This window comes from Ipomoea triloba, chromosome 2, assembly GCF_003576645.1.
Source record: "Ipomoea triloba cultivar NCNSP0323 chromosome 2, ASM357664v1".
Taxonomy (NCBI): Eukaryota; Viridiplantae; Streptophyta; class Magnoliopsida; order Solanales; family Convolvulaceae; genus Ipomoea; species Ipomoea triloba.
In genome coordinates this window covers 19,761,434-19,777,454 of record NC_044917.1, presented here as the reverse complement: position 1 = coordinate 19,777,454, position 16,021 = coordinate 19,761,434, and the positions used below count along the sequence as shown (strand labels likewise).

The following is a 16,021-nucleotide window of genomic DNA, read 5'->3' as shown; positions in this document are numbered from 1 at the left end:
TTTGGTTTGGTGGTTGGTATGAAGGTTGGTATTGTGGTTGGAGGGTATGGTTTGGTGCTTATCTTTGGTATGATGTTTGTTTGGTTCCTTATGGTTCTTTAGTTGAGTTGTATCTCAGTTGTTATCCGTTATTCCTTGATATATTGCGGTTGGTGGTTTCTTTGTGAGTAATCTGTTGAGATTATGATTCAGTTGGTATTCCGTTATAGACTTATTGTCTTTCACATTCATATTGGATATTGGTTTTACTTGGAGACTCCTTGATTTATGGCTTATTCAGCTTGTTGTTGTTGAGTCTCCGTTTTAACTAAAGAACAGTTCATTGGTGTGTATATTCTATACGGGTGTGTAAACCTATTTAGAAACTTACTATATTATGTATGTTCTCACGAGTGTGAGTGGTGGTTACTTAGCATTCTTTTGCTAATGGTTTTCTAAATGTTTTCCAGGTATGGAGTATTCTAAGCCGAGAGCGCTCTAGAGCTATGTTATGCTTGCTTAGACTAGATGATGTTTTAGACTCCTTTCAGGCCTGTGTGCCTTTGTTTTGGATTGTGTACCTTGACTAGTTTTGTTACAGTTATGTTTGAGGATTTTATGTTTTGTTTTTAGATAGCCTGTGCATCTAGGCTGTGTTTTACCTAGATGTGGCATGACACCTGATAAGTTTTAAATCGCTTCCGCTATAATATGAGTAGTTGTTGAGATAAACAGCTTTTATGTTTAAAGTTTTAGCTATCTTAGCTTGTGAAAAGTTGGGGTGTCACAGAATTGTTAGTCCTAGATTGCAAGACTCGACTTTTGTTCTAAACCAAGGCGGACTTGGTGGTGCGGAAGAGAGACGCGGAGCTGGTCGCACCGCGGAGCGATTCCGCGTAGTCTTGTGGAAGGGCGAGACGGTATGAGTTGTTCCGTGAAGGTGTTCCGCACGAGCCCAGGCAGCAGAGTGACAGTGAGGGTGAATCCGTGAAAACGTTCCGCTAGTAGGGAGGGCAGTATCGTATTTTCCCTTTTCCACTCAGATTAAAAACCCTACCTTTTTCCTTTGATCTATCGAGCTTATTTTCTTCCGTCTTCTTCTTCTTTCCGTAGCAGTGCCGCAACTTTCCACCCTCTGTGAACCGTTCCCGTCGAAGCATCGGGCCAGGCATACCTCAAGATCACCGTGCATTTCTCTGTGAACTCCAGTGCACCGCAGCTACGCAAGCAGGCCAGTGAACCGTCTAAATCGACAGTGAGGGAAGTCCAAGCAATATGGGAGAAGGCCAAGAAAACATCCAGTATTCGGTCATTGATGGTAAAGCTCTCAACCCTCTACATTTCTTGCCTGAGATTGTTGAGATGTTAAATTTCCAAGGCTTGTTGGAGCAATTTTTGCTCATTGAAAATGTAGTCTACCTCAATCTAGTTAATGAGTTCTATCAGAATATGCGGGTTAAAAAGGTTAATCAGGTACCCGTGCTCACAACGATTGTGAAGCGTGTGAAAATTACCCTTGACCCTCCTAAGCTTGCTAAATTACTCAAGTTGTCATTAGGAGGTGTATGTCAGTATGATAGGCACTATTGGATTGAGACTCCGGAGGTGGGATTCCGTGACTATCTGCAGTATATGTTGGGGCGTGAGGATGGCATCACCTTGGATGCCAGGCCCAATAACTATGATCTGACAAGAGAGCAAATGATTTTGACCATGCTCGTAGGGGAGAGTTTGTTACCTAATAAGAACAATAGTAAGGAGGTGGCAGGATTAGAGTGCACTTTTGCTTACTTCTTGAAGCATAGGGTTAAGTTCAATCTGCCCAGTTTAATGATTTCACATATGGAGTTCTGCAAGACAGCCAAGCGCCGCAATCGGCCGTATGGGATGGTTCTGAGTTAGATTTTTCAAAAGAAGAATCATTCCGGGTAAGCAGCCAGTTCACGGTGTTTTCAACGCCCCGAATCTGCAGCACTTTGGTTTATTCCGGGTAGGCGGAAATGAGTATATCACCGCCCAAGAGTTGAACAAGATGCCACTAGACGAAAGTAAAATGCTTATAGACCGCTATCACATTCCCCACAAGAGGCTGAGGGGTTTGGTTGTACCTCGGGAAGCCGAGCTGGCAAGCGACGATGAAGAAGACGATAGTTCTGAGGAGGAGTCAGAGGACGAGATTGATCGGAAGCACCGAAGGAAGGAGCAGCACGATCCCATGGTTTCTGCGTAGCCAGTTGATCCCGTACTTCTCCAGCTGCAGGAGATGCACCGTATGGTCGAGGCAAGTTTCACATCGTTGAATTTGAGGGTGGACCGCGATTTTCAGCGCTTAGGTTTCATCGAGGCTAAGCTGGGCATTGAAGTTCCGCCTGAGTACCTACATCCCGATCCATTCCAGGCTCCAGGCAGTTCGTCGCGAGGTGGTCATCCAGGTTAGCTAATTGTTTTCGTGCGCATGTTAGGTCCTTGTTATGAGTCCTTTATTTGACCAACATAAGGAAGTTAGCTTAGTTTTTGCATGTTGTGCATGGGTTGGGTAAGTTAGGAGTTTAGGAGTTAGAAGTATAGTATGTTCTCAAGTATAGGTTTGGTTGAGCAATCCTTTCTTTAACCTTTGATCGATCCTTATTCCTTTAAACTATCCAATTCTAGTTCCCGTGAGCTTTGAGCTTCGGGGACGAAGCTCCTTGTAAGTAGGATAGAGTGTAATACCTCGGATTTAATTCAAGCCTTGAGACCTGGTAATTAATTCTACCGTGTAACTAATTTAATTTAATTGGGTTACGTTCTTCTAATAGAAATATATTTCTTATCCGGAATTATTTATTTAATCCAAGGCTCAATTTCCTTGATTTAATTTTTGTAAGGCATGTTCTTTATTTGGACCCTTTTATTCCTTACAAGTATATTAATTATTTAATGGCCCACTCATTGGAAGGACCATGTTTACATCCATTAAATTGATATTGAGTATGGATGACCCATTTCTTACAAATAAGCTCATGTCTTATTTTAATACCCTAATATGATACATATATGGTATATGTAATGTTTTTCCCAACTTATATAAAAGTCTTGTACTTACAATCCTAGCTCTCTTTCCTTTTCCTGCAAAATACATTTCTTCCTACTCTTTCACCTCTAAGAACCCTAAGCATATCCTACACATTATCCTTCAAGATTTCAAGTCAAGATTGCTCTTTTAGGGGCTATAGCACTTGGGTAAGCATTTCTCCTAAGGAAGATATCTTTTATCATCTTGTTTTCATAGCCTTTTTATAAAGTTCTCATTATATTCTTTTGGGGATCTTTCTTGGGAAAAAGATGATTAAGAAGGAGGTGGTGGCTTGTGAGGTGTATTGAAGATTGCTTGGTGGAGTAGAGCTCCAAAAGGTAACCATCAATGTCTCACTAAACCTATTTTCACTCATGATCTATATATATGATTTGGTGTTGGAATCCTGTGAATTTCTTGGGGTTATAGCCTTGTTTGATGGTCTGTGAACCTATATTTGTGGATTATTGGACTTGTGTTCATTATCCTTTGTGTCTAGATAAGTATGAGTAATTCTAGTTATGGATTCCATGATTTATTGGCTTCTGAGATGTGTTATTTGTGTATTCCGAGCATGATTTGTATTCTGGAATGATTCATCGTGTATTCCGTTCTGATCTGGGAGTTTGGTGTAGTGAGGATGCACTTACGGTGCACACTGGCGGTATAATGTGTCCCGCCAGTGTGTTCCACAAGTGTAAGGGCTGAAAGGTGTGGCGGGGAGGTGTGTACCGTGAACTTCCTTCGCGTCTTCTTGCGGTGCAGTCTAGCGGGCCAGGTTGTTCCGCTAGGTTATTTGGGATTCTGATCCAGTGTCTGTTTTGCGGTCGCTGAACTCTGGTTGATTCCTTTTGATTCTGTAATGTGTACTAAGCATCTTGTTGAGTATTCCACCTTGATTCTTGAGTATTTATCCATGATCTTTGGACATTTATCTTAACCTATTGAGTTAGTATTGCTGGTTTATTCCTTGGTTATTGTCCTGAGTATGCACTGTGTTCATATTGTCAGATGAACACTGTTGGTGGGTGATTCTTGTGGGTGAATCTGAGTTGGTATGTGGAGACCTTGAGTCTTTATGAGCATTTCTCATCTTGTTGAATCTTTGGTAACCTGGGATTTAGTTGGTGGAATTATGGTGTATTGGTGTATGGTATTATGAGAGGAATTGTATGGGCATCATTTGCCTCTGTGCTGGGCTTTTGCCTCTGTGATAATGGGCATTATTTGCCTTTGTGTTGGGCTAGTTTGTCTCTATTGTAATACCCCGTATTTTCGTTCAAGCCTTGAGACCGGTAATTATTTCTACCATGTAATTTATTTGATTTAATTGGGCTTCGTTCTTCTAATTGATATATATATATATATATATATATATATATATATATATATATATATATATATATATATATATTTCTTATTCCAGAATTAATTAATTAATGATTCTAAGGCCCAATTCTTGGTTTAATTCATATAAGGGATTTCTTCAAATTGGATCCTTATATTTCTTATAAGTAAAAATATCTTGTAATGGCCCAATTTAATTTTTTTGAAGGACTTATTTCATACTTACTAGTATTATATTAAATAATGGAAGACTCATTCTTTATAAAAGCCCATTATTTATTCTAGTTACCCTAATATAATATATACACTATGTATGTAATGATCTTCCTTATTCCTACCCTTTTCATTCTCCTGCAAAATAACTCTTCCTACCCTATCATTTCATAAGAACCCTACAATATACACTATCTTCTATCCTTCAAGATTCAAGACAAAGATTGCTCCTTTAGGATTTCTAGGGCTTGGGTAAGTGTTTTTCTTTAGGAATATGCCTTGTATCATCTCATTTTCATGATCTTTTTATAAGTTCTTATGGTGTTCTTTTGGGATCTTTCTTTGGGAAACGATGATCAAGTGGGTGGGAGTGGCTTGTGAAGAGGAAGGTGTTTGCTTGGTTTGAAGTTGTGCTACAAGAGGTAACCATCATGTCTCACTAAAACCTATTTTACACTCTTGATCTATGTATAATACTTGGTGTTTTGGAATCCTGTGGAAATTTCTTGGGTTAGCCTTTGTTTTTTATGATCTGTGATCTATTTTGATGGGTTAATGAACTTGTGTTCTTGATCCTTTGCATCTTGATGAGTATGAGCATTTTGTTGTTATGGATTCCATGTTTATTTGGCTTCTAAAATGGGTAATCTAGACAATCTGATCATATTCTTGCATTCTGGAATGAATATATTGCATTCTGATTCGAGTCTTGGAGTTGTGCGTTGAGGGTGCTCTTGCGGTGCATCCTAACGGTATAATGTGTCCCATTGGGGTCTTCCGCAAGTGCGTGACGGGGAGTGTTGGCGGAGGGAGTTGTTCCGCCGGAGAGTTCCGCCTCCTTCTTGCGGAGAAGCGTGGCGGAATGGGCAGTTCCGCCACTGGGTTCCGCCAGTTAAATTAGCATTTTGGTTCCAGTAGCTTGTTTTGTGATATGTTGGTCTTGTTGATTCATTTTTTATTCTGGAACTTGTTTGGATATTTTGTTGAGTATTTCACCTTGGTTCTTGAGTATTTATTCATGTCTTTCGATTCATTATCTTGATCTATTGGTTGGTTGAATCCTTGGTTATATTTTCTGAGTATATGTTGTGTTCATGATCTGAGATGAACGCTATTGGTGGATAATCTTTGGGGATTGAGTTTGAGGTTGGATGTGGAGTTGTGAATCTCTGAGTATCTTTTGGATTATTGAGGGTGAGCTAACTGTGGGCAACATTTGCCTCTGTGTAACTAATTGTGGGCTTTCACCTCTGTGGTAATGGGCATCATTTGCCTCTGTGGTTGGGCTTTTGCCTCTATGGTAATTGCCATCATTTGCCTCTGTGGTTTGGGCTTTCGCCTCTGTGGTAATGGGCGTCATTTGCCTATGTGGTTGGGCTTATTGCCTCTGTGGAACTAACTGTGGGCATCATTTGCCTCTGTGGTTGGGCTTTATGCCTCTGTGTACTAACTTTGGTTTGGTGGTTGATATGAGGGATGGTATTGTGGTTGGAGGGTATGGTTTGGTGCTTATCTTTGGTATGATGTTTGTTTGGTTCCTTATGGTTCTTTAGTTGAGTTGTATCTCAGTTGTTATCCGTTATTCCTTGATATATTGTTGTTTGGTGCTTTCTTTGTGAGTAATCTGTTGAGGTTATGATTCAGTTGGTATTCCGTTATAGACTTGTTGCCTTGTACATTCATATTGGATATTGGTTTTACTTGGAGAGACCGTGGTTTATGGCTTATTCAGCTTGTTGTTGTTGAGTCTCCGTTTTAACTAAGGAACAGTTCGTTGGTGTGTCTATTCTATACGGGTGTGTAAACCTTTTTTTCAAGCTTATTATATTATGTATGTTCTCACGAGTGTGAGTGGTGGTTGCTTAGCATTCTTTTGTTAATGGTTTTCTACACGTTTTCCAGGTATGGAGTAGTCTAAGCCGAGAGCGCGCTAGAGCTATGTTATGCTTGCGTAGACTATATGATGTTTTAGACTCCTTTCGGGCCTGTGTGCATTTGTTTTGGATCATGTATCTTGACTAGTTTTGTTACTGTTATGTTTTGAGGATTTTATGTTTTGTTTTTGGATAGCCTGTGCATCTAGGCTGTGTTTTACCTAGATGTGGCATGACACCCGATAAGTTTTAAATTGCTTCCGCTATAGTATGAGTAGTTGTTGAGATATGCAGCTTTTATGTTTAATGTTTTAGCTATCTCAGCTTGTGAAAAGAAAGTTGGGGTGTCACAACCATGACCATGGTCCACAGTATAATTTGCGCATAATGCCAGGGATCTTAAGAATTAGCTTCCTTTTAGGACCCCGACTCCTCTTGTATAAATATTCTCTCATAAGGGGTAAGACAGATCCGTTTTTCCTTAATGAAATACTTATTCTCTCCATATACCTAGCACTGTGCATCGGTCGGATACAGACGGATCGGATTTCCCATCCGACCAGGGTTAGGTTTACAAACTAGACACCCGATCCTTTTTTTTAGACACTATAACCAATCGGATTTTTTATTTCGAATTTCAAATTTCTGATATCGGATATCTAGTTGTTCTCGGATATAATTAAAGTAATTTTTAAAAAAATTAAAAATTTTTTAAAGAAAAAGCTAATTAAAACTGAAATAAACTAATAATTCCTGTACAACTTGCAAATACTATAATAAGTAATAACTATTTAGGGCTTAAGGCTATTCACATTCAGCCTCTTCTAAGTAAACAAAATTAAAACAGCCTTAGAGAACTATTAAGGCTATTCATAGTTTAAGTTAACTTACAAAGTTCTAAGTTAAACAAAATAAGTATTTACAACATACAAAAGTCATATAAGATCAATTTACAAAAAATCATTCACCATCCAGCGGTCAGCACTAGCAAATCAGCATCACAGCATTCAACATTTCACCATTCACTCATTCAGCATTCAGCACTGAGTAGTTCAGCACTTAACAATTAACAGCAACATTAAAACACTATCTACTCTTCTTCCTGTTAATATCAAAGCTTAAAACAATATTAAGCAAGTTTAGTTAATAAACACTAAACAACTAAGTATAAATATTAGGATTTACTGTTGTATCCATTAGGCTAATTGGCTCAGATTGCATTTTTTTTCGTATCAAGTATGAATGGGGGCAAATTGCTCAGAATGTGTTTTAATAACACATTGGCAACCCCGCTACTTTCCTCGTAGCTCTTTTTTAGAAGCGGGCAGGGGGTCTAATCCATCCTTTGTATGGACTAGTATTTGGGAAGCGCAGGGGTTAATTCGGGATGGGGGGCGGAGAATGGTGGGTGCTGGGAAAATGGTGAGAGTTTGGGGGGACCCTTGGTTACCGGATTCCCATAATCCTTACATGGTTATGCCGGAACCTTATTATTTAAATAATCAAAAGGTTTGTTCGCTTTTTCACCCAGGATCTACACATTGGGATGATGGTTTGGTTCATGATATTTTTATTGAAAGAGACGCCAAGTTAGTCCTGAGTTTACCCACTTCTTTAGAACACAGAGCTGATTCGTGGTTTTGGGAGTGAGAGATTGATGGGAGATATTCTGTGAGAAGTGCATATAGATTTGTTTCTACCAATTGGGATAGGGTTGAGCAGAAGGGTTGGGTTGGGGTTTAGAATTTGGGTATCCCGCATAAGGTCAAGTGTTTTTTCTGGGCCTTGTGTACATCGCGATTACCGACTAAGGATGTTTTGGCTATTAAGCAGGTGACGAGTGATCTCTTGTGTGGGGAGGATCAAGAAACGGTGGTTCATTTGTTTGCAAATTGTACATTCACTCACGCTAGTTGGCGGGAGATTGATGCGGGCTGGCGTAGGGAGTTTGTGGAAAGGGTTGATGATTGGTTAGAAGAGATGTGGGGAGTGTTGTCAACAACAGTTTTGGAAAAGATTATCATGGTGTGTTGGGCCCTATGGAATAACCGAAACCAAATGATTTTAAAGAACAATGCATGGATCCAAAACGCATGGTGGCAACTGCTTTAATTTATTTGCAAAACTGGAAGGCTGCTCAATGCACTGGCTCTTTGCATGGTTCGAATACCTATGCTAATGGGGTATTAATAAAGTGGCAGCCTCCTAGAACAAACTACATCAAGGTAAATGTGGATATTGCTATGGATTTTGAATGTAGAAGAATGGGTTTGGGGTGGCTTGTGAGAGACGAGAACGGGGTTGTCTTGGGAGTATGTTTGAAGGTGGTGCAGGGTATGTTTAAGGTGAGGGAGGCGGAGGCTTTGGGAGTGAGGGAGGTGTTGATTTGGATTAAGGGTAAGGGGTGGGAGCGAGTGATCGTTGAAACGGATGCTCAGGTGGTAACGAAGGCGGTGGAGGGAGGACAAAATTTGACCCCATTCGGTTCTTTAATCCATGATATTCGTACTTTGCTGGATCATGAGGGGAAACGTCTTCAGTTTGTTAAGCGTGGTGCGAACATGCCAGCTCGTCATCTGGCAAAACATTCACTACATACTTTAGATTATGGTTTTGTTGAGCATTTTGATTGTATTCGGCGTTTAATTTCCCATGTTGCTCGTATTGACTATTTACGAAATTAATATATGAGTTTGTGGTTTTTCGTCAAAAAAAAAATTAACACATTGGCAACATATCATGTAAGAATGGGGGCAAATTGCTCAGAATGTGTTTTAATGACACATTGGCAACATACCAACACCATTCCATTTATTCAGATAGTGGTGGAAGCATCATCATAGCCAGGCAACAAAAAACACATTAATAACTTAACAAAATAATGCATTAAAAGAATAAAATTGCAAGTCAAAGTATATCAAAGGCAACGACTTCTTACCAGAATTTCAGAAAGGGCTCAAGTCTGTAGTCTCAAATAATCTAAGGGTAACAACATTTCAACAATAGAAAGTTACCTAGTCACTTAGACGAGACAACAACTTAACAACACTTACAGCAGATCAACAGGCATGATAAAACAACAAACAACAATACAACATAATATATTCAGATTATTAACATAAACAACAAAGAAACAAATACATTACAGGGATTGTATGCAACATTGATGGTATAGTAGGTGGAGCTCCACTTGGCAAATCTGCAAAACATAATAAGGAAATTAGAAACTTAGAATAACAAAATAAAGAATTAAGAAACTAATTTTCAAAAAATTAAGAATACGAATAAGGAAACAGAGAATTACCTTTCTCTAACATTTCCACTTCATCTAAGTTCTCCTCTATTGAGATTGGCTGATTTGGTAACATCAACCAATCTTCTGCACATAGTAGGGCTTCCACTATTTTTGGAGTTAAAGAACTCCTAAATGCATCAAGAATAAGGGAAACAGAGAATTACATGTTTACAGAATTACAGAATACTTGATACATATTACAGAGTACATACAGATTGCTTCCACCACATGTAATTATGTAAAACATTAAACATGTACAAACACTGAAACAGATAACTTCCATAATCAGACTTCAATCATCATTTTATGGAATTGCCCAAAATTCTGGGCTAATGCAATAATCAGTCAAAAACAATTACTCATAAACTTATTTCTATAATCAAGATTCTTGTGTTCATAATTCATCATATTAATGGAAATGTCAAAATACTACTACATTATGGCAGACAATAGGGACACTGAGACAGTAGGCTTCCACCATACATTCAACAATTAATCAATCATTCAAAATTTCAATTTCAATCAATTATTTTTTAGAATTGAACATTTATCATATTAATGAAAATACCCAAACAGTAAGTAAGCTTCATGTTTCCACCATACATTCAATTATTCAAATGAACATTCATTCAATCAAACATATATTTTTCAGAATTCAACATTTATTCATATTAATGGAAATACCCAAACAGTAGGCTTCCACCATACACTCATACTGTCATAAAGTTAAAATCATATACATAATTACATATTTAAGGGTCCACTAACCATAAACTTGCACAAATACATAAGAAATTATACAAATTCATCACGCATTTAGAAAGTCCCAAAAATTAGGGCTCACTTAGTCACTTATATTACAAATTAGGGTTCATGATTCATAAATTTTAAATTTATGAATCATGAACCCTAGTAGCAGTGTAGTACGAACATAAAATAATAACAATAAAAAAAAAGGTCTTAGTTTTACTTGATTTCTCAAAGTTTCCCTCTGAGATCTAGGACTTAAAATATCAACAAGCGAAGCAGCGAACAAGACTTCCAAGTTCCATGCGATTCAGCGTCTAGCGATTGGCTTTCACCATGACTCCGTGAGCATTGACCAGTGAGCAGTGAGCACTGACCGGCGACTTTGCGAAAGGGCTTACACCAAGTCAACAACAAATGAAAGACTTAAGTACTCAACGAATCTACGAGGTGAGGAGAAAAAGAGAACTGGAGCATCAAGTATGTAGTCTGGACTTTGGAGAGAATCGGAGAAGAAGACTAGAAGTCTAGAAGAGTCCAGAGAGGTAGAGAGAACTCAAAGTCTCAGAGAGAAGGGAGAGATGAAAGATCGGAGACTACAAATTTTCAAGCGAGTTGTTGTTTGTACATTTTAGCGATGGATTCTCAAATCCGTTGCAAATTTTACAAGCAGAATTAATTGATTAATTCAACATGAGGGATTTTTGTCATATTAGCGACGGATTATTGTAAGATTTTTTTAAACATATTAATACAAAATTCCTCATTCACTTATTCCCCTTAAGCCTTCTCCAGTGGTTGGTTTTAAACAAATTTTGGGACAGTAAATGAGTTTTTATCAATTGGGAGATGCGTTTTTGTATGGAGTTCTTTATACTGCAAGTTGAAGTTTTTTTGCAGGTTAGGGTGGCCCCATTGGGGAAGATTACTGTGAGGCGCAGATTTCGCGCCCAGGCGAGCGTGTAATTACTGTTTTTTTTTTTTAGTTTTTTTTAATTTTGTTTTGTTTTTTCATTTTATTTTCTTTTCTCTATCCCATTTTCTATTTCCTAATAATACTTACAAAAACTTCTCAAAAACCACACCCAAGTTTAACAAAGCCTAATAGCAACCACATCAGTGGTTACTTCATAATTTTTTAGGGGATGAAAGCCACATGGAGGGGAGAGAAGATAAGAGAGAGAGAGAGAGAATTGGGGTGCTCATGCAAGAATGAGGTTATTTAGGTTTCCCAGAAAAAAAATTTAATGATTGGTCACACTGACTTTATTAATTTATTTTTTTTTAATTTATATTTGTTTTGTTTATCTTTTTCTCCCATTCCATTTTACTTCCATAATCACACTTACAAAAAACTTCTAAAAAAACCGTGAAATAACTCCATTACTAAGATGCTCTAACCCTAAGTCAACCAAACAACTTCGCTGTTGGCTGTTGCGCTCTCCTACCCGCTGATTGCCGACCACCGACCGCCGCCTCCCCTACCCGCCGTCGACTGCCGCCTCCAGAACGAGAGTACTACCCGCCGCCGACCACCGACCGCCGTCCGCCGTGTCCAGAACTAGAGTGCTACCCGCCGTTACTGATGATGAACCAGAGAAGTTGTTAAACGATGATTGCGAGCCAATTACTACTACCTGCCGCTGTATCCCCAACAAGGTAATTTCGATTACTGCTCTCATTAGGTCCAGCCAATTAATTCCGATTACTGCTCTCATTAGGTCCAGCCAATTAATTCCGATTACTGCTCTTTCTCAATGCACTGTGTTGTTACTTTTGCTTAATTTTTGGATTTCTTCTATCTGGTATGCCATACATCTAAGATGAACGGAGTGCACTGCACTCCATTGTTGGTGGTTTGGTTTGAATTTTGACTATTTCTTTCTCATACTGTTGTTAACAAGCCCAAATTATATATTATTCTTATTAGAAAAAAATATTAAAATAATAATTATCAGGTAAAAATAAGAATTATCAGGTAAAGATTTTTTAAAGATTATTTGTTTCTTCATGATATCTCTAAATCAATAAATTTGTTCTACCACCAAAACTATGAGCAACTGGGAATTCTGTGGTAACTTCGGATTCTACAATTCCGAGTTAGGGTTATCACTAACACATCCATTCACAATTGGCTTCTAGCTTGTTGCTTGTAAAAACTATACTGAAAAAGTATCCTTAATTATTATGTCATTGCATTTTCACTGATTGAAATATCTCTAATGCAGTCCTTTCAACTCTATTTGAAATTCCTATTGAAATTCTTGCAAAATTTTGGGTGATTGTTGCTATACAGAATATGTAAAGATTTGTAGGTTATGTATGTTGAAATCCCAGCTTGATTCCGGCTTGTTAATGATTCCATATGGTGTTAGTAGGCTTAATTAAACATATTTCTCCATAAAAATTAAGTATGTACAGCTACTTTCACTTGTAACTCCTATGTTTGTATTTTCTTGAAATCACTAATAAGATTGCTCCTTTGCTTTTTGCATTGAAGTGGTCCTCTGTTGACACCATTTTACTTGCAATAGGATGAGACCAAGTCCCATTTTGGTTTAATTTGTGCCCAACCAAGAGCTGAACTAGTCCCACACGCCCTTCTATCTTCTGCAGTCTTCTTCCCTTCTATGAGCACCAATGTTTCTGGTCTGGTCCACCGAGGGTGTCAATATGTTTTATTCTTATCATCTAGCACCTCATTAGGTAATTCCTCTCCAAGCACTATGCTGCTAGTTGAAGATAAATAGGATGATCAAGAACAGAGAGTCAACAGCCAGGTCTAGGGAGTGGAAACAAGTAAAAAGATTAAAACTTGTTGATATAATCGACCTTTCTTTCTATTTTTTTCTTATTTTCCTTTTTAATCTGTTGTTAGAATTTTAACTTTGAGTGTTGTTTGCAGACATATCAAGTTGAATTAGAGTCAATGACAATGAGACTAGAAGAGGAGAATGAGCCCCTTCTTCGATGCTTTAAAGACTAGGGAAGGATTCGCGTGGTCAGAAGAGTGCCAGGCCGCGTTCGAATGACTTAAGACATATCCGCTTTCCCCTCCACTATTATCCAAACCAGTGGAGGGTGAGACGTTGTTTCTTTATTTGGTCACCTCTCAGCAGGCTGTTAGCTCGGTACTAGTCTGAGAGGAAGACAATGTTTAGCATCCAATATATTATGTGAGTAGGCCCTTGAAAGCTGTTGAAATTCGTTACTCGCCACTTGAAAAAGTGTTCTACGCGCTGGTCATCACCGCCAGGAAGCTGGTCCCTATCCGAGTGTTGACAGATCAACCGTTGGCTGGAGTATTCAGGAACCCGACTTCTTCCGGTCGGTTAGTCAATTGGGTTGTCAAGCTCACCCAGTATGGGATCGAATATCAGCCTCACCCTGCCATCAAAGCCCAAGTATTGGCCGACTTTATAGTCGAGTGCACGGCTCTAAACTCGAAAGACGACTTTGTGACCATTCTCGAGTCCGAGGGATGGTTGGAAATGCATGCAGATTGTGCTTCCAACCAAAAGCACCATGGGGGACGAGTAATGGTAACTATCCCAGAAGGCTTTCGATTGTACTATGCCTTGGAGTATCAATTCAAAACTTCTAACAATGAAGCCGAGTATGAGGCCGTCCTTGGCGGGTTACGAGTGGCTAAAGCCTTAGGAACCATGAAACTTCGCATTCGAACCGACTCACGTTTGGTAGTCGGGCAAATGAAAGGATCTTATGAGACAAAGGGAGAAAGGATGATGCAATACAAGGAAGGACTGAGGGACTCCTAAAGGAGTTTTAAGCCTATGAGTGTGATACCCTGATTTGTTTTTTTGTTAAGGAAATTAATTATTTAGTTGGGAATAGCATTAATCTTTTGAGCATAAAAGAATAAGTATTAGTTTTTGTTTTTATAGTGATTTGAACACTTAACCCTCCCCTTTAATTCTAAGTTCTATACCACCAAGCTATCACAATTCTTAGTTCCCTTAGTCCATTTGAACCCTTATTCTCATTGTGATCATTATTATTATTATTATTATTATTATTATTATTATTATCATTATTATTATTACTATATATGGTAATTATGTTAGTAATTCATAATACATGGTATTACTTGCATGCATATATACAGAAATACATTTTATTTATATATTAAATAAATTTGGGTACAAATAAATAATGTTTTTTATTTTAAATACTTCTAAGTGTAATATTTTACTTATATGTATATAGCTATAAATTGTATGATACTGACTTTGACAATATATATACGTATATAAAATTGTATGATACTGACTTTGACAATATATATACGTATATATTATGTGGACCATATATTTGTATGCTAATTATGTTAGTATATGTATACATATATGGTTAACCATGAGTGGTCAGGTTAGTATATGTATACATATATGGTTAACCATGAGTGGTCAGCATTTATTTAAGACTATATTATATATTTTACATATATTATATCAAATAAGATAATTAATAATTATTTGATTGAGATTTTGATTGGAAGTTACAAGTTTATAATTGATCAAATTCTCCTATTTCCATTAAAATCTAAGGGGACTCCTTTATTCTTTTCCTTTCTCCCTCTTTGGCCGGTTATCACACCTACGAAAAAAAAAAATTTCTTCTCTTTTCTTCTAGAGTTGAAATCCTTTTTCCGAAGCCAAAAGAGGGAAACTTTGTCAACTGAAGGTTTTAAGGGGAAAGTGAAGGAATTGCTTTCAGGTAAGTGGTTATGTCTTCCATTACTTTGCCTTGATATAAAAAAAAACCATATGAACTTTGGACGGTTAATGATTATAAGAATGTTTTAACTTTCTTGTATGAGTTGTGATATTGTACTCAATTGCTTTTGTATAAAATGCATAATATATATATATATATATATATATATTCAATTTCCTTATATTTATATAAATTTATATAAATTGGATATATATAAAAAATAATTAATAGTAGAGTTTAAAGAAAAATCAATTTTTTTTTAGTCGTTATGTACCTACAGTATTCGGATTGTAGGTTTGCATAGAAAAAAAAATTTATTTGTTATTTGTGTAAATATAAGTACTACCGTATATATATATATAAATTTATTATTATTTATATTTTAAATCTTCAATTTATTATATAATATTGTTGGCTAAAAAAAAATATAAACATCTATATATATTAATATTGTTGGCTAAAAAAAAATATAAACATCTATATATATATATATATATAATATAACTGTACCAATTGTCATACATATATAATATTTTAATTAATTTAAATTATAGAAAAGTTTTGAACGTATTATAATATTTAAACATGGATAATTTGCATTTACTAGCTAAATATATATATATATATATATATATTTTGCATTTACTAGCTAAATATATATATATATATATATATATTTTAGAAAATATATGTATGTGTAATTCGTGCAGTGTATTGATATCTATAAATCACAATATATGTTTTATATGTATGCTGTTACATATGAATATATTT

The 16,021-nt window shown here is 37.0% G+C and overlaps 1 long non-coding RNA gene across 1 annotated transcript; it reads left to right on the top strand.

The window, feature by feature from the left end:
* The first annotated feature begins 11,940 nt into the window (after window positions 1-11,940).
* LOC116010242 lies at window positions 11,941-14,465 on the top strand. Its single transcript, XR_004096904.1, has 2 exons — window positions 11,941-12,169; window positions 13,416-14,465. It is a non-coding gene; the product is annotated as an uncharacterized LOC116010242 (long non-coding RNA).
* Window positions 14,466-16,021: the final 1,556 nt, after the last annotated feature.